Source organism: Chiloscyllium punctatum, chromosome 5 (assembly GCF_047496795.1).
Source record: "Chiloscyllium punctatum isolate Juve2018m chromosome 5, sChiPun1.3, whole genome shotgun sequence".
In the NCBI taxonomy this organism is placed as follows: domain Eukaryota; kingdom Metazoa; phylum Chordata; class Chondrichthyes; order Orectolobiformes; family Hemiscylliidae; genus Chiloscyllium; species Chiloscyllium punctatum.
This window is the reverse complement of record NC_092743.1, coordinates 73,976,882-74,001,981: the sequence shown is the minus strand read 5'-3', so window position 1 is coordinate 74,001,981 and position 25,100 is coordinate 73,976,882. Positions and strand designations below refer to the sequence as shown.

Genomic DNA, 25,100 nt, shown 5'->3' with positions numbered 1-25,100 from the left:
AAAGATATTATATTAAAATTTAGTATTTTTACAATAATCTGCCATGGTTTTCAGATGTTAGATACTTGTTTCTGCTGTTAATTTTAAATTACTACGTCTACAAGTTACATATTGTTAAAACTATGTATTAAGCAAATTAACAGGTTATTGTTTTAATCCATAATAATCCAGGGAGTGATGACTATTGATGTTCCTAAATTCATTGACTTTCTAAATTATGTGTATTACTGTATAACAGAGCTGAGAATGATATTGGAATGCTTCACGTTGTTACGCAGCTTAGTATATTTAATAGTAGCATTTTTACATTTCATACTGTATTTATAAACTAACTTCTGGATTTTGTAGTTATTTCAACATTTTCTTACCTGAATCTGTACACTATGTAGGTAATAAAACATAGGTAGTTAGGCATGTTCCTTTTTTTTTATTTTTATGGTTCAGGTTTTAGCACACAACTTCAAATTTCACTACTCTTTAAGTTATGTATAAACTTGCATCATATTTGTTTAAAATATCCTATTTTTATGCAAATCTGTTTATATGCTGCTTTGCCATTTGAAGTGCTAAATTGCACGATTTATAACTAATAAAATTCACAGGTATCTTTTGCATAGTTTATTGCACAAAATCAATAAACATTAATTGCTAATGTCTTGCTTTTTTCAGAATACCCATTTTTTTTTCTATTCTATTATTTATAGAGATTTTGCAGAGTTCATGGAAAGTTATTTCTGAGAAGGTTCATTCTTATAGCCAACTAGTAGTTTCTAATATAGCTGGCATAAAATTGAATATTTAAAAACAAAACATTTTAAATAAGTGTAAAGCAGTTAGCTGTGGTTGACCATCTATATTAAGCTGTCAGTTATTTTGTAATTAATTGTTATTTATTAACATTAATACAATGTTTTGTCTAAGTTCACAATAAAGTTACTAATTTTAAAATATCCTGTTTTTATGTATAAATTTTTAAAAATTCAACCAGTGTTTCATCCCATAACTATACTACCTCTCTCTGACTTTTGTCATTTTTCTGCACACTGGATAGATGGCTCCATTTCAAAGTGTATTGAGAAATACACTCTTTGTAGTTAAAGTCTTTAAGATCCTGTATCCAGGCCAATTCAGTCTTTTGTCTCTGATTCATTATAACATTGACTCCTTTTGACAATAGACCTTCTACTTAACACTTGCATTTGCAACATTGCAAGTTGACCATCATTGATTTTTTTTCTCTCTCTCTTTTTAAGCATTGGGAACTTCCCTACCCAGTCCTCCCCATCCACGCCCCATTTGCTGAATTAGTTACAAGAAATTTATCAATCACATGTAAATAACAAAATTGTCATTCTAATTGCCGGAAGTACTGAGTTGAATAATTTACAACAGGACTGGTATTCTTTCTTTAGAATGCCAAAACACACAGTAATAAATTTCCTGTTGACTGTGAACTGTTTTTAAACAATTTCTTAAATAAAGGTGCCCTCCTTGCCTGCATCTGGTCAATTAATTTGGTTTTCTGAGGAGCATTCACGTTTGTTTGAAACCAGTTATTCATGCCAACAAGATGAGTCTTTGCACTTCCATTATTACAACTCATACTGGATAAAAGTATCGAAGGTCACTTGATCTACTAAATTAGTATCTGTCTCACTTTTTCAAAGGGCTGAGTTTGTACAACAATGAGAGCATGGTAATTTATACTTCTTATTTAATATATAATCTAACATTCCAATCATGTACTGGATGTAAATTGACAGATGTACCCAAAAGAATATAACAACCTAGGCTCTGCACTTTTAAAAATTGTCTTTTTTCTTCTAAGCAAGAACTTGAGGGAGATGCCTTTCTTGTCTTGACAGAGTAAGGAAGGAAACAAAAAAATCTGTGTTTATGTATTGACTTGTCATGCTTCAGATTTATTAGATTTTTTTTGGATTACTTACAGTGTGGAAGCCGGCCCTTCGGTCCACACTGACCCTCCGAAGAGCAACCCACCCAGACCCATTCCCCTACATTTACCCCTTCACCTAACACTACAGCAATTTAGCATGGCCAATTCACCTAAACTGCACATTTTGTCTGGACTGTGGGAGGAAACCAAAGCACCCGGAGGAAACCCTCGCAGAGGCAGGGAGAATGTGCAAACTCCACACAGTCAGTTGCCTGAGGCGGGAATTGAACCCGGGTCTCTGGTGCTGTGAGGCAGCAGTGTTAACTGCTGTGCCACCGTGCTGCCCACAAAGCTCTTTTACATAAACTGATTTGTAAACAATTTGCTACAACTATGTGGGCAAGCAACAGTCACTTTGCACATTGCAAGTTTCCACACACACACACATATGTTAAAGGATAATTAGTCTTTTACAAATTGATTGGTAGTACTAGTCAGAAGAATGTAGACTAGTACACTCTTGAACAAGCTTTTTCCCTTTTGAATATTGTTGAATCACCCCAAATACATTATTGGGACCAAAAGCATAAATTGCTGGAAAAGCTCAGCAGGTCTGACAGCATCTGGGGAGAGAAATCCGTTAACTTTGTGGGTCGAGCGATCCTTCCTCAGAAACATGCTGCAAGACCTGCTGAGCTTTTCCAGCAATTTCTGGTTTTGTTTCTGGCTTACAGCATCTGCAGTTCTTTTGGTTTTTACATTATTGGGACCTTGGTTTAGCATCTAATTCTGAATACTGCTACATATTAATTTCTCGTTGTCCTGCAGGCCAAACCTTTTAAAAAAGGGGAATGCCTGAACAGTTTTAGTTCAGTAAGAAACATGATTCTGCTCCGATCAGCTATCTAGGTAGACGTTGTGAACACCGTTTATATCCAGTAGAACATAATTACTAAACATAATGCAATTCTTCAAGGCTTGTAACTTTCCAAGGACTAAATATAGTAATATATATAGTTAAATTGCCTGTTTCACTATTTTAGGCCATCTCATTTTTGTCTACCCAACATTTTACCCATATCTCTCCAAATGTTTGGATAATAATTCTCTCTCAAATTTAGATGATTCTTCACAATTAGCGACTGATGATAGAAGAATTCCAAATTTGTGTCAGCTATGGCTCAGTTGGCAGCACTCTTGCACCTGAACTACGAAGGTAGTACGTTCCAAATCTTATCTTGATGAGATGCTGCATGGAAAAGTTTCTTCTTATGTTTCCATTGCTCCAATTACTTGAAATCTGTATCCTCTCATTCTTGATGCTTCCAGCATAAACAATATTGTATGAATGTTTGTTATGGGCTAGGCCAGACCATAACTTTGCAATTTGTTTCGGTAAGTATACAGTGAAAATTACCTGTATTAAGTTAGCAAGGTTGACTACCAGGTTTTAAAACAGACAAATTTATTCACAAAATTACACAATGAAACACAAAAGAATAAAGAACCCTTACAGAATTCAGTCCATCCAATCTAGGCTAAATTATGCTGTTCCAAATATATACAACAGTCACAATAAGCAAACCTCCTTAAGGAACAGTAAAACAAAAGGAGCACATGCTTACAGGTTCAAGATAGAAGGCAGAAAGGGAGCGAGCCTATTCACACAGTCCACTGCTGAACTCTCAACTAGTTCTGGACTGAACTGCTCTGCTAGAGAGCTGACCACTTTCCTTTCATTATACAGGTCACTTCTAAAACATTACCATTTCGGCCTGAAGTCTCATCTGTTTACATATAAACAAAAAGGCCTCTCGATACCCTTTGATCTTTACACCAAACTAGACAAATCGGAACTGGGAACAGTTTATTACAGCTCTGAAAAAAACAAAGATACTGTATCCTTGAAAAAAGGGACCAGCTTTGTGACATGTTTAATATAACTTCCTTGATTTTGTACTGTCTTCCCTGTTAATAAAGCCTAAGTTGCTATATGCTGAATTAACTGCTTTCTCAACCTTCTAATAATTTGTGCATGTATATAACCAGGGTCCTCCCCTATTGTAACCTTTGTCGTATTGTCTCTCTGTTTTTAATAAAATTATAATTCTCACACTCTTTTGTACTGAACTTTATCAGCTACTTGTTCGCCTGTTCCACACTAGCTTGTCAATGTTCATTTGAAGTTCTACACTATCTTCCTTACCGTTCTTAGCAGTGTTTCTTAGGCTGATAGGAGGTATATTCTAATGCCCCCAGAAACTGGTATGGAAGTTATGGGCTTTTCTTGATCTATATCAGTGACCTGGAGTTGGGAATGTGAAACATTATGTTGGCAGATGACTCCAATCTTAGAAATGTGTGTAACAGTGAGAAGCACAGCTGCAGACTTAAGAAGGATATTGAATGGTACAATGGGAGACACTTAGCAGATAATATTTAATGTCTTAGAAGAAAAAACAGACAATTTCAACTAGAGTTCAGGGATACAGAATTGGCAGGTTATGTACCAAACCTTTGACAGTGGCATGAGAAGTTGGAAAAGCTTTATAAATAAATGTGGAAAGAATGTTATAATGGACTGTCAATATTCAGTTTCCATAATCTTATTTTGATACCGGGGACCTTCATGAACTAAGGTGATTTCTAAAGAGGATAAATGCTGACTTAAAATGACTGCTTTGATCAGACAACCAGATTGAGACAAGTTCTGGGAACCAATATGGGATACGCTAAACTCAGTGCACTCAATTATCACTTCATGATGAGCATTGAAACCAGAACAACTGAGTTTGCATGAAGGTTTTTATCTCTTGTTTAATTCACACTTGCATGAGAAGGTGTTTCACTGCTGCCTCACAGCGCCAGGGACCTGGGTTTGATTCTAGCCTCTGGAGACTGCCTGTGTGGACTTTACATATTTTTTTCTTTGTCTGTATGGGTTTCCTCCGAGTGCTCCAGTTTCCTCCCAGAATCCAAAGATGTGAATTGGCCATGCTAAATTGTCCGTAGTGTTCAGGGGTGAGGTGCATCAGTCAGAGATAAATGTAGAGTAATAGGGTATAGGAATAGACTCTGGGTGGGTTACACTTTGGAAGATTGGTGCAGACTTGTTGGGCCAAGTGGCTTGTTTCCATACTTTAGGGATTCTATGAAAATTCACTTGTTTTGAGATGGACTATTGTCTTTGCAAGCTATGTACTCCACAGGCAATGGAGTTAATCTCAGGAATATATGCCTAAATTCTATTTTACTGGTTTGTTTGGGTGAGCAGGGAGAGAAGGAAAAATGATTTCATAATAATGCAACTTTCAAGGCTCTCTCAATCATTCATCCTGCCTTACCATGCCTTGAATGAAGTACCTGGTGAAAAATAACTTGAGGAAATTATCATTTACTGACAACTCCAAGATTTTACAAATTTCAATACTGCTGAGTTAAACCTCCCCTCCGCCACCCCCAGCCCCTCACCTGGTTGTAACAGATTTGGAAGCTTGAGGATCAGTCTACAGTTCAGGAAGGGAGATTTTCAAAGGGAGAAGAGTGAGGCAGAGATGCAATGATAAGGAGGGTAAAGGGATTTAAATTGAAACAGCTCCAGTTGAGAAAGGAGATTGCGGGCACTCCAGAGAGGGATTCACACCCAACTCTGATTTAAGGGTTGAAGCCCATTTCATCCCAGGTTTGATGAGAAACTGTGGATGTTGCCTTTATTGTTTTTGAAAGGTTTGCACAGCAATTAAAGTGGCCACTATTATTGCAGAGCAAGCTGACAAGGGAAGCTCAGTGTTCACACACTCTTACCTGAGGACAGTGTCACTGACTATGAGGCAGCAAACCTGACTGCTTTAAGTATGTAGGGGTCAGTGTTACAAGATGTTAAAAATTCTGTACCTTCAAGAAATGGCCTGGCAAGGCATATGTGGTATCTGAAACAAAAAGAGAAATTGTTGATGAAACTCAGTAGATCTTGTAGCATCTGTGAGGAGAAAGTAGAGTTATTGTTTAGAGTCTTGGGTCCTAATGAAAAGTCACCAGACTTGAAATATCAATTCTGCTTTCCCTTGACAGAAGCTGCCAGACCTGCTAAGTTTCACCAGCAATTTGTTTCACTTTCAGAGTTCCAGCATCCACAGTTCTTCTTTTTATTTTATTAGATTATGAATGATTTAAGCAGTTATGTTTGACCAGTAGGCAAAATTGATGCCCAAAATTGAGGCCATCTAAGAAAATCATTGTGGGATATTTCTCCTTGGTGTACCAAAACTCCATTCCTTTTTTGGATTCAGATGTCTGTCACAGAAGAGAGGGCAATCAGCTATGTTCCCTCTAATTTTCCAGCTGGTAGCTCATGTCGGTCTGTGGCTGGAGAAACCTTAAGTGAATGTATCAGGATACCGATTAGTGTGTGCAAATCCGAGAAGCAGCTGTGCTGAGAGAAGATTGTTTCTTTTTTATTTTTTTAAACATTTTTATCTCATCAGTCTGTTTAGAGATGTTATTACATACCTTGAACCTGGACCTCCTGGTTCACACTACCACTATTCCACAAGAGGGCCCCAAACAGCTGAAGCCTCAAACAACTGTATAGTCTTAAAACACCAATCTTTTGGTTAGCAGGTTTGACTGTTCACCAATTGTTACACAGAGACTGACTAAAGGGAATGTCACTATAGTCTTACCAGGCCACAGGACTGCTCTCTGATTAGAGAGAGGTGACTGGTGAAAATAAAAAATGTGGGAAATCACACTAGATCTCAGCAGCATCCATGGAGAGGGAACAAGGTTTTAGTCTGATGACTTTTCTTAAGAGCTGGTGATGGATTAACCTGAGGGTCACCACACCTTAAGCAAAGGGAGCAGTTAAGAAGGAGAGTCTTTCATGGTAACCTTAGCTAGTGTTGGAATTGAACCCATTCTGTTCGCAACACTCTACCTTGGTGAGCTGTGTTGGCTGGTGACAAGTTTGCAATTGGATTGATGTGAAGTTTTACATGAAAATAAGGTGCAGTATATAAGTTCAGACAACTGATGGGAGGCAAACCTCTGAATACTATGCACTAACGTCCTGGAAGTCAAGTCTTTTTCAAAAACAAAACCTGAATTGTGTAGTGGATTGTAGAACTGGGCAGTGAAGGGTTCAGACTTGGGGAATGTGGCACAGCCAGCAAACTGGTCTGAATTCTAGTCTCAAAGCAGCTTTGAAGCCTACTTAGAAGGAAGCGAGTCAACACTGTATTTGTATTGTCATCCCGTTGTTGTTATTTCTTATTGACTAGGTGCCATAATGCACCGTGAACAAAAAGGAGAAATATTGTTCATGTCTAATCTTTGTGAAGGAGTTGTTACATGAATGGTAAACACTGATTATCTGTATTTAGCTTCCACGATCTGATTTTAATACCTGAACCTTGCATAAAAGTATTTTTTAAAAGTTGAGAAATGCTGACTTAAACTGGCTACTATGGTCACCCTATCACTGGTTGAAGCAAGACTGTGAAACCCAAATGGAATACACTAAACGCTTTACACTAAAATTACCATTTCATTGAAGAAGTTTGTTGCTCCTGTTTATTTCACTTCTGGTAAGTTCACATATGAGGTGAAACGTGGCTTCCTGAAAGACAATGGAGCTAGAATCAGATATGTATGAACAAATCAAAGTTCTGTAGCTTACTTGGCAGAGCAGAAGGGGACAGCGAAATGGTTTCATAACTACAGAACTTGGAAGATTTGCACTGTCTTCTTCAGGTCTTTTGGCAGCAGCACACAGTGAAATGTAACTTGGGAAAACCACCATTCACCGAGTACTTCAAGATTTACAAATTTCACTTCCATCATGGAATCGTGATAGTAACTAAACAGCTCTAGACTCATGTTTCAAGACACAAGTCTAAGAATTTAAATTGCATTTCCTTTCTTTTTCCTGTTTGTACCAGACCCCCTCCTCTCTCCTGTATCCACAAACCACCTCTTGTGTTTTGTTCCTTTTCTTCCTCTTGGCTTCGGTGGGTAATAAAATACCTTTTCCACTGAAAGAGCCCATGGAATTGGCTCCCTTTTAATAAACTTGTAATTGAAGTGAGATAGCTCAATGTTTTTTGAAAAACAAATAAAATACATTTTAATTATGACTCACCAAAAAGGATTAAAGAGACGTAGCAATTTTGCCCCTCAACCCCAACCTGGTCGTAACAGACCTAGATCACATAGAGGACAGGGAGAACTAGCCATTTGGATACAGAACTGGCTCAAAGGTAGACAGAGGGTGGTGGTGGAGGGTTGCTTTTTGGACTGGAGGCCTATGACCAATGATATGCCACAAAGATCTGTGTTGGTCCACTGCTTTTCTTCACTTACATAAATGATTTGGATGGGAACATAGGAAATATGGTTAGTAAGGAGGTATAGTTTGTAGGTGACACCAAAATTGGAGATGTAGTAGACAGCGAAGAAGGTTACCACAGTGTCCAATGGGACCTATGATCGATTGGGCAGAGGAGTGGCAGACGGAGTTTAATTTGGATAAATGTGAAGTGTTATGTTTTGGAAAGAATCAGGGCAGGACATATAGTAAGGCCCTGGGGAGTGTTGCTGAACAAAGAGATGTTGGAGTGCAGGTTTATAGTTCCTTGGAAGTGGAGTCCCAGATAGACAAGATAGTGAAGAAGGTGTTTGGTATGCTTGCCTTTATTGGTCAGTATGTTGAGTATAGGATTTGGGAAGCATGTTGCTGCTGTACAGGACATTGGTTAGGCAACTTTTGGAATACTGTGTACAATTCTGGTCTTCCTCTATGAAGAATGTTGTGAAACTTGAAAGTGTTCAGAAAAGATTTACAAGGATGTTGCTAGGGCTGGAGGGTTTGAGCTATAGGGACAGTCTGAATACGCTGGGGCTGTTTTCCCTGGAGCATTGGAGACTGAGGAGCAACCTTTATAGAGGTTTATAAAATCATGAATGGCACGAATAGGGTAAGTAGACAAGGTCTTTTTCCTGGGGTAGGAGAGTCCAAAGCTAGAGGGCATAGTTTAAGGTGAGAGGAGAAATATTTAAAAGGAACCTAAGGGGTAACCTTTTTCATCCAGAGGGTGGTGCATATATAGAATGAGCTGTATGAGGAAGGGCGGAGGCTGGTACAAGTACAACATGTAAAAGGCATCTAGATAGGGATATGAACAGATTCTGGATTAGTGGTGCTGGAAGAGCACAGCAGTTCAGGCAGCATCCTAGTCGCTTCGAAATCGACGTTTCAGGCAATGAGGAATTTACAAGAGCAAGGGGCTGTGATGGATGGCAGTTACAGGAAGGGGGAAAAACTGCAGATACAGTCACATAGATGGGTTAACACCAGGAAAGGTAAGAGAGTAGGCAGGTAGTGCAGGAATCTTCTGTATTACTGGTGCTGGAAGAGCACAGCAGTTCAGGCAGCATCCAAGGAGCTTCGAAATCACATCAGCTTTATTCCTGATGAAGGGCTTTTGCCCGAAACGTTGATTTCGAAGCTACTTGGATGCTGCCTGAACTGCTGTGCTCTTCCAGCACCACTAATCCAGAATCTGGTTTCCAGCATCTGCAGTCATTGTTTTTACCTCAGGGATATGAACAGGAAGAGTTTAGTGGGATATGGGACAAATATGGCAAATGGGACTAGATTAATTTAAGATATCTGGTTGTCTTGGACAAGTTGGACTGAAGGATCTGTTTCTGTGCTGTACTAATTCTGGGCACCACATTTTTAGGAAAGGCATCAAGAGAAGAAAGTTACCAGATTAAAACTGGCATTCCACGTGCCTAGGACTAATCTAAAACTGGAAAAGAGAGCATTGTTCTCCTTCGAGCTGAAATATGGGAGATTTGATAGACTTGTTTAAATTGGGGTGTGTTTATTAAAGTGCAAAGGGAGATACCATTTCCACTAGAAGGGGCAGTAGCAAAGGATGTAGATTTAAGATTCAAAGGACTTGGTACAAGTTATGGTCTGAAATAAACTGAAAGGATGGAATCAAAATCAGTAGAAATTTTCAAGAGGAAATAAGATATGTTCTGCGAAAGCAAATAGTGAAGATCTCACAGACTAATGAGGGATATGGACAGGTTGAAGTGGGCAGAAATCTGACAGATTGAATAGAATGTGGGGAAATGTGAGGTTATGGATTTTAATGAGAAGTAGAGAAGAGATGAGTATTATTTAAAAATTCAGAGGATAGGAAAATGTTGGCTTTTTTTATACTCAGTCCATTTTGGAATATAAGCAGCCTTACAAAATCTATGCAAAACACCAGTCAGACCACACTTTGAATGCTGTGTTTTGATCCCCTTACCTAAGAGAACTTGTACTGGCGTTGGAGGCATCCAGAAGTTCATAGGGTTGAGCCTGGGTATGAAAAGATTCTCTTATGATGAGTAGTTTAGAAGCTTGAGAGAATAGCTTATTAAAACCTAAAAGATTTTTAAGGAGTGTGATAGCATAAATGCAGGAATTTTTTTTTTCCTCTTATGGGCGAATCTAAGACCAAATGACTTAACTTCAAGAATAAGGATTCTCATTTAAGATGGAAATAAAGAGAAATTCTTTTGCTGTCTACAAGTGGTGAATCTGTGAAATTGGGTCACTGAGTAGATTCAAGTTGAGAGAGACTCCTTTTAGGCAGTAAGGGAATCTAGGTTTTCAAGGTTCATAGCTTGGGTGCTGGTTGAAACCAGAAAGCATCAACACCCCAAGATTTTATGGATTACCCAAACTACGTAAACCAGACATACTACTTAGACCTATTGTGGCACTGCGGGGAGTGCCATCACATAAACTAGCAAAAGAACTCCAATGAAATCTAAAATATAGTAGACCCAAACACACTTCATACAATCATCACAAAAATTCCTAGACAACATCAAGAACATAAACATAGGCTAGGATGAGGCAATGGTCTCATTTGAATTAGCGGCACTGTTCACTTCAATTGATAAAACTCTAGTCAGAGAGACAATAGCCAACCTCCTGGACAGGCAGAACAGACATCACCGGGAACCTATCAACAAGGACTGTATGCTGAAACTACTAGACCTGTGCTTGTGACACACTTCATATTCAACAATCAAATATATGAAAGTTCAATGGAACACATATGGGCTCAGCCATTTTTGGGCTCTTAGCAGAAGCAGTGGCGCAAAGATTGGAACAAACAGCCCTACCACAAATCCAGCCTAAACTCTGGATCAGATACATAGTCAATACTTTTGTTATCATTTAGAGAACAGAAATTGAGAACACACACCAGATTATCAACACCATACTTACAGGGATCAGATTTGTAAGAGAGTAGGAAACCCAAAATCAACTCCCTTTCCTGGATGTGATGGTACAAAGGACACAACGGTGACTGCACCACAAAAGTGTACAGGAAAGCCATACACACATACCCCTGACCAGGTCCTGAATTACAATAGCAATCAATCAAACACCCAAGAGAAGCTGCGTTAGGATCCTGTTCAAAAGGGCTACAATACACTGCAGCTTTCCCAACGTATGAAGGGAAGAAGAACACCTCTACGGAATATTCGCCATGAACAGGTGTCCTTGCAACTTCATCCACAGATGCTTAACAGACAGATAATGTGATGGGGACGTGCCCCAACCAAACTCACTAGCTACGCTACTTTACGTAAAAAGAAATCTTGGAACTGATTGCCAGACTGCTTCGACCACTGGGATTCATGATAGCCCGTAAACAGACAGCCACGCTCAGACAACCACTCATCAGGCCGAAAGACCCTATACCCATCATGTGCAAGATGAACTTAATTCACAAGATTCCATGCAAAGACTGCTTTCACCCCTATATAGGACAAACAGGCAGGCAACCAGAAATCCTCATCTATGAGCACCAACTAGCCACGAAGTGCCAGGACCAACTGTCCCTTGTAGCCATACATATGGATGACAAGGACCACAAATTCGACTGGGACAACACAACAATCAAAGGACATGCTAAACATAGGAAAGCCAGAGAATTTCTAGTAGCCTGGCACTCAGCCATGGACTCCAACAAGCAAATTGACCTAGACCCAATAGACCAGCCATTACAACAAACAACTGGAAGAAGCAGAAGCAGAACCAAATAAATTCCAGAAGAGACAGTAGAGCAGCGCTTCACAGGATGCTCCAAAGCACTGAAGATGTCACCTAGACAGGGGACTTCCCAGCTCGGTGAACATACCCACAACCACGGAATCTAGGTTCATGGGGATAAGGCAGGAAAGTGGAGTTTAGGATGATCAGATCAATTGCATTGTCATTGAATGACTCCTTCTGTTCCTGTAACTGATGGTCTTAATGGCAGTGCCATCTGTACCATGCCATCCCAAATTAAATCTGGAGTTGTGGAAAAACCTTAACCTAAATCAAGATTTGTCTCATCCACCCAGCCATTTCTGGACTCATAGCAGAAGCAGTGATGCAAAGATTGGAACAAACAGCCCTACCACAAACCCAGCCTAAACTCTGGATCAGATACATAGACAATACTTCTGTTATCATTTAGAGAACAGAAATTGAGAACACACACCAGATTATCAACACCATACTTACAGGGATCAGATTTGTAAGAGAGTAGGAAACCAACAATCAACTCCACTCTGCAGCAAAATCTGTTTTCTTTCTGGGAAGTTTATTTATTCCAACAATGTTGAAACACCATTTTGCCTTTATTATCTTGAGATTTCACTTTTCTCTAAAGTGGTTGTAGTTCATCTCCACACCACAACTAAAATTTATTCAGAACACAGCCTGCATCTTTGCCAGCACAGAATCTTCCCCCTTCCTCAATCCTGCCATGAGCAAATTTTATTGGTTGCCTATAATCCCAGGGAATTGTAGTTCTTCTTGGTTCCCTGCACAATCTTCCACTAACTTACCTCAATAATCTCATGCAGCCATACATCTGAGGGACCCTTAATTTCTCTGACACCAAGTTAGACCCTTGTTCTTTGACATGCCATTGATGCCTATTTCATTTTTTACACAACACCCGTGTTCTGGGTTTTCTTTCATGGATTCCTCTGTCACCATTTCTTCGACAAAGCTTTTCATTTTTCTGTTTGGAAGCCACTTTTTCCTATTAGTTATAAAATCTTCTTCTTTTTTGTGTATTAGGAACTGTTTTTGAAATGTAAGAACCAGCAACTAGTAGCAGCTTTTCTAGGTTCCTTAAGTTGCTATGTATTTTCTCTTGTATTCCACGCTATAGCAATTTCTTAAGGTAACATTTACATCTGACTGGTGGGAAGGGTTTAACCACCAATATGACCTACGAGCTACTATTTTCATTGCTACATTGGCCAAGTGGTCATTTTGGAATCCTTCGACTGTGTACCATAATTAATTCTAAATAGTTATGCAAAATGTAGACATTCATGAAACTCTAAGCAAAGACGCAATAAAATGTTGGTGTTCTCCATAATTGAATGCTGCTGACTCGAATCCAAGATTAAAAAGGTACAGTGTGTGGACAATAAGATAATGTGAGAAATAGATGAATTATAGGTTTGCACTGTGAAATTTATAAAGGATCAGATGTTGCTTTTTCCCTCTATTTAGTTCACTGCATTTCTTAGTTTCTTTTTGCAGTGAACTCACTTCAGTTGAAAAGGTGACTGACAACATCTGTTTTACAGGAAATTCAAATGGGATCCTGTTCACACCTGAAGTTAGTCTTTTTCATTAAAAAGTCCACTAATTTTAATTACAATAATCAGATGTTACCAGCATCTGTAATTAAGTATTCTTACTTTTGCATGAACTTTGTATGTGTTTTTGTTTGTGAAAGTACTGCTAATACAAGTGACAACTTGATTGAGTTTTTTTTAAGTTACAAGATTGAAGGCAGAGTGATGGATGTGGTTTATGTGGACTTCATCATTGCGTTCAAAAAGACTCCACATAGTAGATTGATTAGCAAAGTTGGATCACTTGGAATCAAGGAAGAGCTAGCCATTTGGATACAAAATTGCCTTGAAGATAGGCGACAGAGGCTGGAGGCCTGTGACCAGTGGTGTGCCATAAGGATTGGTGCAGTGTCTACTGCTTTTTGTCATTTATACAAATACATGGTTAGTAAATTTGCAGATGACACCAAAGTAGGTGGTGTAGTAGACAGCGAAGTAGGTGACCTCTGAGTATAATGGGACCATGATCAGATGGCATGTGGAATGGTAGATGAAATTTAATTTAGGTAACCAAAATACAACACCCCACTGTTAAGGCAAATCAGGGCAGGGCATATACACTTAATGGGAGCGTTCCGGTAACATTTTTGAGCAGAGAGATCTTGGGGTGCAGGTTCATATTTCCTTGAAGGTGGAGGCAGAGTACACAAGCAGTGAAAAAGGCATTTGATACGCTTGTCTCTACTGGTCGAACTCTCCAACCTCCGGCAACATCCTTTTAAATCTCTTCTGTGCCCTTTGAAATTTAATAACTTCTTTCCTGTGGCAGGGGACCAGAACTGCACATAATATTCCAAAAGTGGCCTAACCTATATCCTGTACAGCTGCGATATGACACTCCAATTTCTAAGTTCATTGTAGTGACCAATATTCCTTCTGAAGAACATAACCATCAAAAATGGTGACTACATAAAATGCATACCTCCCCATGTGACTTATGGCTATAGAAGCATGAATTTTGCTAACTTCATGGAGATTTAAAGCAAATTTTAAATTTATATTTTGAGACAGATGATTCAGGCCTTTTTTGGAATGGAGCAGGTGATTAATCTTTTTATCCATTCTACTTTGTATTCTTTGCCCTACTAATATTATAGTACACTATATCTAAAAAAAATCAATACCAGTTGTGGATCTTATTCATTTTTGTGAGCAGACCATTAGCAAGTAAAATATTTCAGCATTGTGTTTATTGTGTAAGAATTGCAAGGTATCTAAATTTTGGCCGTCCAGATTATAGGGAAAGCAAATGCAGATTTCAACTTCAATTTTCCATACCTTCAGTATTTGTAAGAAAGGTATGCTGACCAGGTTTCCTAAACAAAAAAGTAAATCTGAGTCATAGAGATATATAACACAGAAGCAGACCCTTTGGCCAAACAATACCTTTAAAAGGCATCCAGATGGGTGCATGAATAGGGAAGGTTTAAAGGGATTTGGGCCAAATGCTGGCAAATAGGATGAGATTAATTTAGGATTTCTGGTTGGTATGGATGAGTTGGACTGAGGGTTTATTCCCATGCTGTACGATTGTAGTCCATAACTCATTGAACTCAACCTCCATGTGGGTAAATCATTCATTCAGAAAATTTAGGTCACATTTTAGATTAATGCTTGAAAATAGTTGTATATTTCAGTCATAGCCATGAATTATTGTTTCAAAGTATATAGTATTTGCTCAGTATAGTAGACTAGACAATGGCTTTTAGAAATTATTATTCGGTGAATGAACTACTTGCAGTAACATATTTAACTGAAAGAAACTAACAAGGTCAGACAGATCACAGAAAAGGCTCTTATCGTTCCTGGAAACGTCTATCTTTTAAATCTTTGATCCAGAGCCCTCCTAAATAGTACTGAACATGTCACAGTTTAAAAACTGAAAGAACTGTGGATGCTGCAAATCAGAAACAAAAACAGAAAAGCTGGAAAAGCTCAGCAGATCTGGCAGCATCTGAAGAGAAATCAAAGTTAACATTTGATTAGTATTATTGTTTAATACTCGTATTCATTAGATTATATAAAGGAGCTGAACCTTGCATTTCTTAAAACCTTATCAAATTCACTTGCTTAGCAAAATGTTACGAAAGGAAATGGGAAAATATGCTCAAAGTCATTTGAGTGTAAAATCATACATGCAATGCCGAGCATCAACAAATATGATTTTATAATGCTTATGAGTAAATTAAAACAAGTTTGAAATCTCTGCTAAATATTCATTTTAAAGAAAACTTCAAAAATGTTAACTACATACAAATGTGTACCTTCCTAATTGACTTCTGGCGATACAATTATGTATTTCGCCGACTCTTTTTGGCGATTAAAGGAAATATTCAAACAGTTTTGTTTCAAACAGGTGATTCAGGAAGTTTTTTGGAACAGAGCAAGAGGTTTAATCTTTTTATGGTTTAATCTTTTTATCTATACTTTCTTTGCATTCTTGGTCCTACTAAATATTATAATACAGTTTATTCTTTTAAAAAAAATCAATTCCAATTATGTTTTAATGAACAGACCATGAGCAAGTAAAACATTTTAGAATTGCATTTATCATGCAAGAAATGCAAAATATCTGTTTTGGTTATCTAGATTAGTGTGGAAATAATTGCAGATTTCAACTTTCCACTCCTCCTTCAGTATTTGTAAGAGATGCATTCAGTTATAATGATCTTTGCTAAAATCAAATAAAACACACAAAAAGATAACACGTAGATCATAGAAGTATGCAGCATGGAAACAGGCCCTTTGACCCAACTCACCTATGCTGATCAGGTTTCCTAAACTGAACTATTCTCATTTGCCCTATATTCCTATTAAACCTTTCCTCTCATGTATTTTTCTGTAAAAATCTTTAAAATGTTGTAATTTTACCCCCTCTACCACTATTTCATTCCATGCTCTGTATGAAAAGTTTCCCCTTGGGTCTCCTTTTAAATCATTCTGCTCTCTGCTTAAATCTATGCCCTCTAGTACAGGTCATTTCTGCTCCAGAAGAGATCTCAATGCTCCAAAAATCCCAGCACCAGCTCCTCAGCCTGGCATTCATCTGCCTATCTTCCTTTTGCTATACATGGCACAGGAAGTAATCCAGCAATTACTACCCTTGAGGTTCTGCTTTTTAACGTCCTACCTAACTCCCTATATTCACTATGCAGGACCTCCATACTTTTTTCTACCTATGTTATTAGTACCAATGTGTAGAATGACCTCTGGCTGCTCTCACATTCCTTTTGAGAAATTGTTGCAATTGCTCCAAGATGTCTTTGACCCTGGTACCAGGGAGGCAGTACACTGTCGAGTCCTCTATCACAATTGGTCATTTGGAATTTGCCTTATCCTGCATTACAGCAGAGCCAGTTGTGATGCCACAGATCTGGCAGCGGCTGCTGCTATCTCCTATTGTACACAGACACAGACATGTTTGAGGAGGGCTAGATTCCTGCACTACCTGGGCTACCTCATCTGACAGTCATCCATCTGCCTGACTCAATGTGTGGTGTGACCACCACCTTAAAGCTACTGTCTGCCTTTTAAATGCTTCTCAGTACATCCAACTACCACTCCAGTCAATCCATGTGGTCGGAGAAGAGCTCCAGTTGGACTTGCATCCTGCAGCCGTAGTCTTCAGGGGCACTCGACTGCTCCCTAATCTCCCACATCCGACAGAAGGAGCATTCCACTCTACTGATAACCATATCTGCCCTTTTTAACAGCTAGTTTTTGTTTTGATTGAACCCACTAAAGTTTAAAAACTTGAAGATTTTTTTCAAAAATAAATAAACCAAATATATCCTTCCCCCTGCTTAAGTAATAATTTACAAAATAATAGTTTAGATTAGATTCCCTACAGTGAGGAAACAGGCTCTTCGGCCCAACCAGTCTACACCAACCCTCCGAAGATTAACACACCCAGACCCATTTCCCTCTGACTAATTGACCTAACACTCTGCAATTTAGCATGGCCAATTCGCCTGACCTGCACATCTTTGCACTGTGGGAGGAAACCGGAGCACCCGGAGGAAACCCACGCAGACACTGGAAGAATGTGCAAACTCCACACGGACAGTTACCTAAGGCTGGAATCGAACCTGGGACCCTGGTGCTGTGAGGCAGCAATGCTAACTACTGAGCCACCGTTTTGACGAGTAAGTCCTGGTGGGTATTTCCAATCAGCTGCTCCCATTGATCTAACTCACTTTCTGAGCTATTATGTTTCATGCACTGCTATCTCCATCTGTGGAAGTAGGAACGGAAACACAACATAGCAATGGCTCCTATTTTCCCCCGTCCAAACCTCCCACACTCATTTCAACTCTGTTTTACTCTCTGCAGCTAGCACTCTCAGCTGGCCTGTCGTGCTTCAAGAACTATATTTAACTAGTTTGCTTAATCAACTACAGCATTAGAATTACACTTTTGAGTTCTGACATCTCTTTAATTTAGAACTTAATGTTTAATCATAAAATTGAGCCCTGTGAGCCAAGATGACAGTTCTCTCCATCCAGTGGTTCCTTAGTTGACCTTTCTGGAAATTATCTGCTAGAAGTTGTTTTTAGCTCCAAAAATCTCTCTCAATCTGTGAGCATAATTTTCTCCCCAAATCTTCAATGACACACATTTTGAGATGTATATACATTGGTTTTTGCACCAGTTATAATAAGGCAAAACTCTGCTATATTAGCATGTAAACCAATGAATACCAAGTAATTTTAATGTGAGTGAAGCTGGCCAAATGTCAGAAAAAGAAACTGACATACAATTTTTGGGTTCATTTTAATTGTAAATTATGTTAATTATAGTTGTAGCTTGGTTCTCTCCTATGATTGGAACATTACTGGTCCTAATTAGTTTCAAGACCCATTCCAGATACAAATGTTTTCACAGGTTTTGCAGAATTTATTGAATTTATCAGTACAAGTGCAGAAGAAATAATAGTTCATAAAGCAATGGTTTTCACTTTATGGATACACTTTAGAATGTTCGTTCAGTGGTTGACTGGATACAGGGAAAAGGCAGAAGATTGGAGATCAGATATAATTGAATGGCAGAGCAGACTGGATGGGCTGAATGGCCTAACTTCTGCTTCTGTGTCTTACAGGTCTTTTGTTGACTGGCATTTTCCTTCCCTCTTTCACAACAAAGGAAGACTGGCCTACTACAGATAATCATTTATTAATCCTTACGAGCTGCTACCCCTATGTATGATCAGAGATATCCTGAACTCTTAACTGATTATTAATGCATGAGCTGTTTATGGTCAATCTTGGATTGGCTGGTAACGCTTGCCCAAATTCTTTCCAAATCATTTACTTTCTTTCTGGTCATCCTGGTGATATCACTTCCTACCATCTCCAAATTCATTCGCAGATAGTACAGTCACTTTATAAGATCAACCCTTAATTTGTTTCTCCACACTTACTCACTCCATAGATCTTTAACATGGCTACGCTAACAGATGAGAGACTTAAACAATTGAGGTATTTTTTCAATGTATAATTTCAGTTACGTCACACTGTAAACTTTTCTATAAATTCTGTGCCTTACAATTGTGTCCTCCACAACCACCTGATGAAGGAGCAGCAGTATCAAGGGGCAATAGTTAGATTTTCTCTTGCTAGGATGATCATTGCCAAGCACTTGCATAGTGTGAATGTTGCTTGCCACTTTTTTTGTCAGCCTGAGCCTGGATATTGTAGAGAATTCTGAAGGTTCACAATTCTTTGCATGAAGAAATTCTTCCTCATTTCTATTCTAAATGATCAATCCCTTTAAGCTGAAAAATGGGTTGATCTTGAGATATACCTGGCAATTTGCTATATTTTGCTCCTTCCACAATACAAAATCTTTACACTCAAAGCAAGAATAAAAATTCTGGAAAACATGAATTATGATTCAACTATATACTAGAAACTAAAGGCCAAATAATTAGAGGTAAACGGAAAAACTATTTGTTTTCTTCCCAAAGAAAAGTCCTATTGGACTCTAGATGTTAATTTTGTTTCTTTCTCCACAGATGTTGCCTGACTTCCAGTCTTTTTAGGTTTAATTTTATTTTTATCTCAGCTCCAGTGTCTATTTTTCTATGCTAAAGTGCAGTTTTATCTCAAATGGCATCCAAGACCTGTGCATACTTCTGGTGCTTTCATTTTGACAATGCCACCTGTAGTGTCGATGAACGTCCACCAGACGTATGCAGAATGGGCAGATTATGATATCAGTCAGCACCACGTGCTGCTTTGGTGCCAGTGTGTTAATTTTAGAATTCAAAACTCCAACTAATGCCCACTGTTGAACCTACTGTATATAATTGAAATGCACACAGCAGGAAGGGTTTCCACCAGCATTATTTAATGGGAGCATCAACCATTTTAAAGCTGGTTGCTGATTTATATCTGTTGGTTCATGATGAACCCAAAGTTGCTTCTGGTTGAAGTCTGTAGCAGGTGTTATATTGTACTTGAATTTTTGCAAAGTTCAAAGAAATTGCATGAATGAATTATGTATTTATTGTCAACTGAATTTTACTCTGAGTAATGCAGTAAAATACAGTGAAAAGCTTCCAACAGTTGCTGCAGTCTGGTGTCCTTTTGCATAGTTGAAGAACAAAAAGGGTAAAAGATATGACTGGAAGAGAGGTCTGAACTGGCTCACCAACAACACCTGCGCTTTCATCCCCTTCTTCACTGCTTGCTCCCAGACATGATGCAGTAGTTTGCATCTCTTTTGGAATATTGTATGGCAGGGTGATAAGTAGAAATAGTGTAGACCAAGTGTGCTGTGAGAACGGTACCTCAGCAGGAGGCTACATTTGCTCACAGTAGGCTCAGGACAATCTACAAGTACTTGATCCAAGAATAACAAATGTCTCCTATTTCCACGACAGGATGTTGCCAAGGTTGAAGAATTTGGGAGAGGCTTTATAGGCTGGTGCTGTTTTCCTGGAGTGAGGAATGATTTTAAAGTGGTTTATAAAGATCATGAGGGACATGGATAAGGTAAATAGACAAGGTCTTTTTTTCCTGGGATGGAGCAAGTCCAGAACTAGAGTGGATAGGTTTAAGGTGAGAGGAGAAAAATTTGAAAGAGACATTAGGGGCAACTTTTTCACACAGAAGATAGTGCATGTAATATCTGATCGGCATGGCCGAGTTGGACCGAAGGGTCTGTTTTTGTGCTGTACATCTATAAGTCTCATGGACAACATCCTCACTTACTGAAGCTTCAGATCATGACAAGGACATGTTGCCCATGACCATGATGGTGACCACAGTTGTGAATGTTTACGCACTTAGGTTCTTCCAGGCTGGAAGAATGTTGTTAGAAATCTCCTTATTTGTCACCATTGCATAGGGAGGTTGCAGAAGCTTTGAATTCCAAAAGAACAGGAAAAAATTGTTCTCTTCATAAAGACAAATGAGCACATGACTTTGCAAGAATTACAGGCATTTTCCATGCTGCAGGATAGTAGACATTCCAGTCAACCCTGAGATGTCATAGCCACATTTCACTGGTAAGTAAGGAATTTCACTTCAACGTCCAGCTGCTGTACAACCAAACAGAGTGTTTCTTGGAGGCAGTCATAACGGCTACATTCTGCTTAGTTTGCTATATTTCCAGTATTTGAGCCACAATGACAAATCTCACTAACTTATAAGTGACAAGTTCTGAAATAGAATAGACTCCCTATAGTATGGAAATAAGCTATTCAGCACATCACGTCTGCACTGACCCGCCAAACAACATCCCACATCCAGACCCAACTCCATCCTAACCCCATAATCCTGCAATTCCCATGGCTAACCCATCTAGCTTGCACATCCCTGGATACTGTAGACAATTGAGCATAGCCAAACCACCTAACATGCACAGATTTGGACCGTGGGAGGAAGCTGGAATACCCGGAGGAAATCCACACAGAAACTGGGAGAATGTTTGTCTGGAGTTTGCACAGTTGCCCAAGGGTAGATTTGAACGTGGGCCCCTGGCATTGCTAACCACTGAGCCACCGTGACGACTGATAAACTGATCAAATGGCTCATGACTCAGATGTACAGTGGGCGGCACGGTGGCACAGTAGTTAGCACTGCTGCCTCATAGTGCCAGAGACCGGGGTTCAATTCCCGCCTCAGGTGACTGTGTGGAGTTTGCACGTTCTCCCCGTGTCTGCGTGGGTTTCCTCCGGGCGCTCCGGTTTCCTCCCACAGTCCAAAGATGTGCAGGTCAGGTGAATTGGCCATGCTAAATTGCCCGTAGTGTTAGATAAGGGGTAGATGTAGATGTAGGGGTATGGGTGGGTTACGCTTCGGCGGGGCGGTGTGGACTTGTTGGGCTGGAGGGCCTGTTTCCACATTGTAAGTAATCTAATTCAAATCTAAAAAAAAAGCTGTTACAAAGTTGAATGAGTGTATGTTCACTTTAAAAAGGGAGCGTTTTCTGAATTTGAGTGAATTTAAGTGCAGGCTCAGCTTCCTGAATGGAAAGGCTGGGAGATGGGCTGTTCCAAAATAGATACATGTAACAGTTGGCTGTTAAATAAATACCTGAGTTTTGGTTGCTGTTTTAACAACCATTCAAATTTAACCAATTACTTTAATCATGCCCAGGATACTGAAACCCAAATGAGTTTGAATTCATTGTTTGACAACGTCAGACCAATGAGAAGGAATAATGCTGGGGGTTTAAATACATGAGCATTTTGAAAATTGGTCAGAACAACTGCCACCAATCAGCAGAGGAACTGCTGAAGAGCCGGAGAGCTAACTGACCCTCTAACATCTTGCTCTCCGAGAAATTCAAAGCCACTGTCAAAAAGTTATCCTTTCCTGTAAAAACATACTCACAGTAAAAAGAAAGCCGTGACCCAGGGAGATCAGCAGACAGAAGATTGAAGACATTGGAGAAGAGAGAAACTTTGTGGACTTGAGGTTAGGTTAATGTAATGTTTAATAAATGTGTTATTGGAACAGCATTTTTAGAGTTGGGGATAGTAAGTAGTTAAGAAAAAAGGGGCTTGGATCTAAATAGTTTTGTTTAGTCTTAACAACTTATTTTCCTAACTCTAGTAGTGATCTTTCTTTAATTTTTTGCTTTAAGAATCCCTACAGTGTGGAAACAGGCCTTTTGGTCCAACAGGTCCACACTGACCCTCTGAAGAGTAACCCACCCAGAAACATTCTCTTATTTCTCTACATTTCCCCTGACTAATTAAATAGTGGAAATTAGGAGTTCTCTCTCTCTCTCACTCTGTTTTGAGAGAGAGAGAGAGAGAGAGAGAGAGAGAGAAAGAGGCATGGTGAGCTTTTTTGGATGTAACAGGGGGTTGCACCTCCATGTCATGACAATTTGTGGCTCATCATCCAGGATTTGGGCAGGTTTGTAAGATCCCATCTGGGCGTTTTGACAGGTTTGGACAAATTCTGAGGGGGTTGCACAGGTTTGGGGTACAAGAGGTCCCAGCAGATTTAAACACTTGGTGATCAGTGTCCGAGATCTTTTAATAAAACTCATGAGAAAATTTATTTAGCTTTGGTTAGTTGTGGTTAGTTAAATTGAAAGTGAGGGAAATGGTCTTAACATTGCTAAAGAAGTTCTGGGGTTTGAAGATGCTTCCCAAATTTTCCAAGAAAGTTTAGAAAGATAGAGTAAGGATATACTTTTAGAATTAGCAAACAGGTTAGAATTGGGTTTAACCAGGGACAAAGCACTTGAGTATTTCAGAGAAACCGTCAAGTGCAGTGGAGTTAGAAAATCTTAATTTACAAATTGGGAGAGAAATTTCTCAGCTGACCAAAAAGAAAGAGAATTCAAACTTCAGCAGTTGCAAATTAATCAGGAAAGTCAAGTACAGGATGGAGATGAAGGGAGAAGGTAAGGATGCATACACCTCATCTACTGTGTCTGTGGCTATGTAATTCTATGGCAGAAGGAGCTAACAGCACTCGCCGTTACTAATGTGCAAATCACATTGCAAATCGCAGTGACCGCACATGCATTTTAAGTGTAACTGATGAGTTTATTGTCCAAGTTGCCTTGCTCCTTCAAAACCTATGGGATAACTATCTGGCTGATTAATATACTGGTTTGAATTGGCAAGCCAATCGGAGTTCCATATTTATCGGATGTCTACTTTCTCAGCTTGTCTGAAATGTTAGAGCTTCTCCATTCCACAAGTACCTGATTAATGCATGGTAAATCTTGGTTACAACCAAACAGCCCCTCCAGCACTCCAAATTAACTGCAGAAGGTTTGGATCTTCAGATTTTAATTATTGGGGGTTTTAAAAATTAAAAAGAATCATTTGCTTATTAACAATTCTTCAGTCTCCATTAAGGAGATATATTTCCTTGCATTGTTCAAACAGTCTACTGACACTGTGCTTTTTTGACAGCTAACTGGCAGAGACCTCCAGTTTAAATGCCCATTAAAATATCTGTGAATAATAGGAAGTGTCACTTGCCACCAACAGCAATACTCAACCTAGTATTGTTCTCCCTCTCATAAAACAGCACATTCCTTGTGACTTTGAGTATGCTTTGGAAGATTCATACTTTTTAAAAAAAGTTTAAAGTCATCACAGTCCCCCAGAGGACTGTATGGCCAGTCTGTCATGAGAGAGAATTGATTGGTGGTAGCTTTATCCTGATTTATCACACCTTGGAATTAAGGGTAAGGTTGAGAAGGCAGGAGCTCCACAGTAACCTCAGCCAGTGTGGGAATCCTAATATAGGATAAAATTGAACTCGAAACTGTCAGTTTGTAGTGCTTATCTGCTAATTTCAATTAACCCAAAATTTTCAGTAAAAGGCTTACCTGAAAACTTTTGCATTCATGTCATATCTTTTTTAGATCATCAAAAATGGCATATTTTTGGTTGCCAGCTGGAGAAATTAGCAGAACTGGTTGAGACTATTGCACATGATTTGCAACAGGACAGTGGAGTACAGAAAAGGTAACTGTCCTTTTATGTGCTAGAACTTTGTTGCTTATACGGTCTGTACATGTTGGTAATTTCATAACATTAATCTGAATGCATGTTAGGTGAGAAAAAAGTCTTTTTTCTGAAATAATTTTAAGATGTAAGAAGTGGGGAGGTACTAAAGGGCAAGTGGAACATGCTTCAGTAGAAAAGAATTGAATAACAGTGATCATAAGGTTTACAATTTCTGTATAAAAAGACGGTGTAAATGAATGTCAACTTCCATGAGTCTTTTTATAAAACCTGTTCTGATCCAGGTTGGTTGGTGGAGCATAAATTTATAAGCAAAACAGCTTGTGAACTAAGGGTTGCCCTCACAGTGGAGATTGGAGAAAGTGAGGACTGCAGACGCTGGAGATCAAAGTCAAGAATGTGGTGCTGGAAAAGCACAGCAGATCAGGCAGCATCCAAGGAGCAGGAAAATCAACATTTCGGGCATAAGCTCTTCATCAGGACTGATGAAGGGCTTATGCCCGAAACGTCAATTCTCCTGCTCCTCAGATG

General features: G+C 39.1%; 1 protein-coding gene across 6 annotated transcripts in view; it reads left to right on the top strand.

Moving 5' to 3' along the window:
• plag1 (pleiomorphic adenoma gene 1) overlaps positions 1-25,100 on the top strand; it is a 69,344-nt gene that overhangs the window by 19,592 nt on the left and 24,652 nt on the right. For 3 of the 6 annotated variants that reach the window (XM_072570565.1, XM_072570566.1, XM_072570568.1), the window contains exon 2: positions 24,467-24,569. The exons of 2 other annotated variants lie outside the window; for them this stretch is intronic. The gene's annotated coding sequence lies outside the window, so the exon portion shown is untranslated. Of the gene's footprint in view, positions 1-22,129; positions 22,546-24,466; positions 24,570-25,100 lie in introns of those variants that run through there. One more of the 6 variants, XM_072570567.1, reaches the window with a different exon arrangement.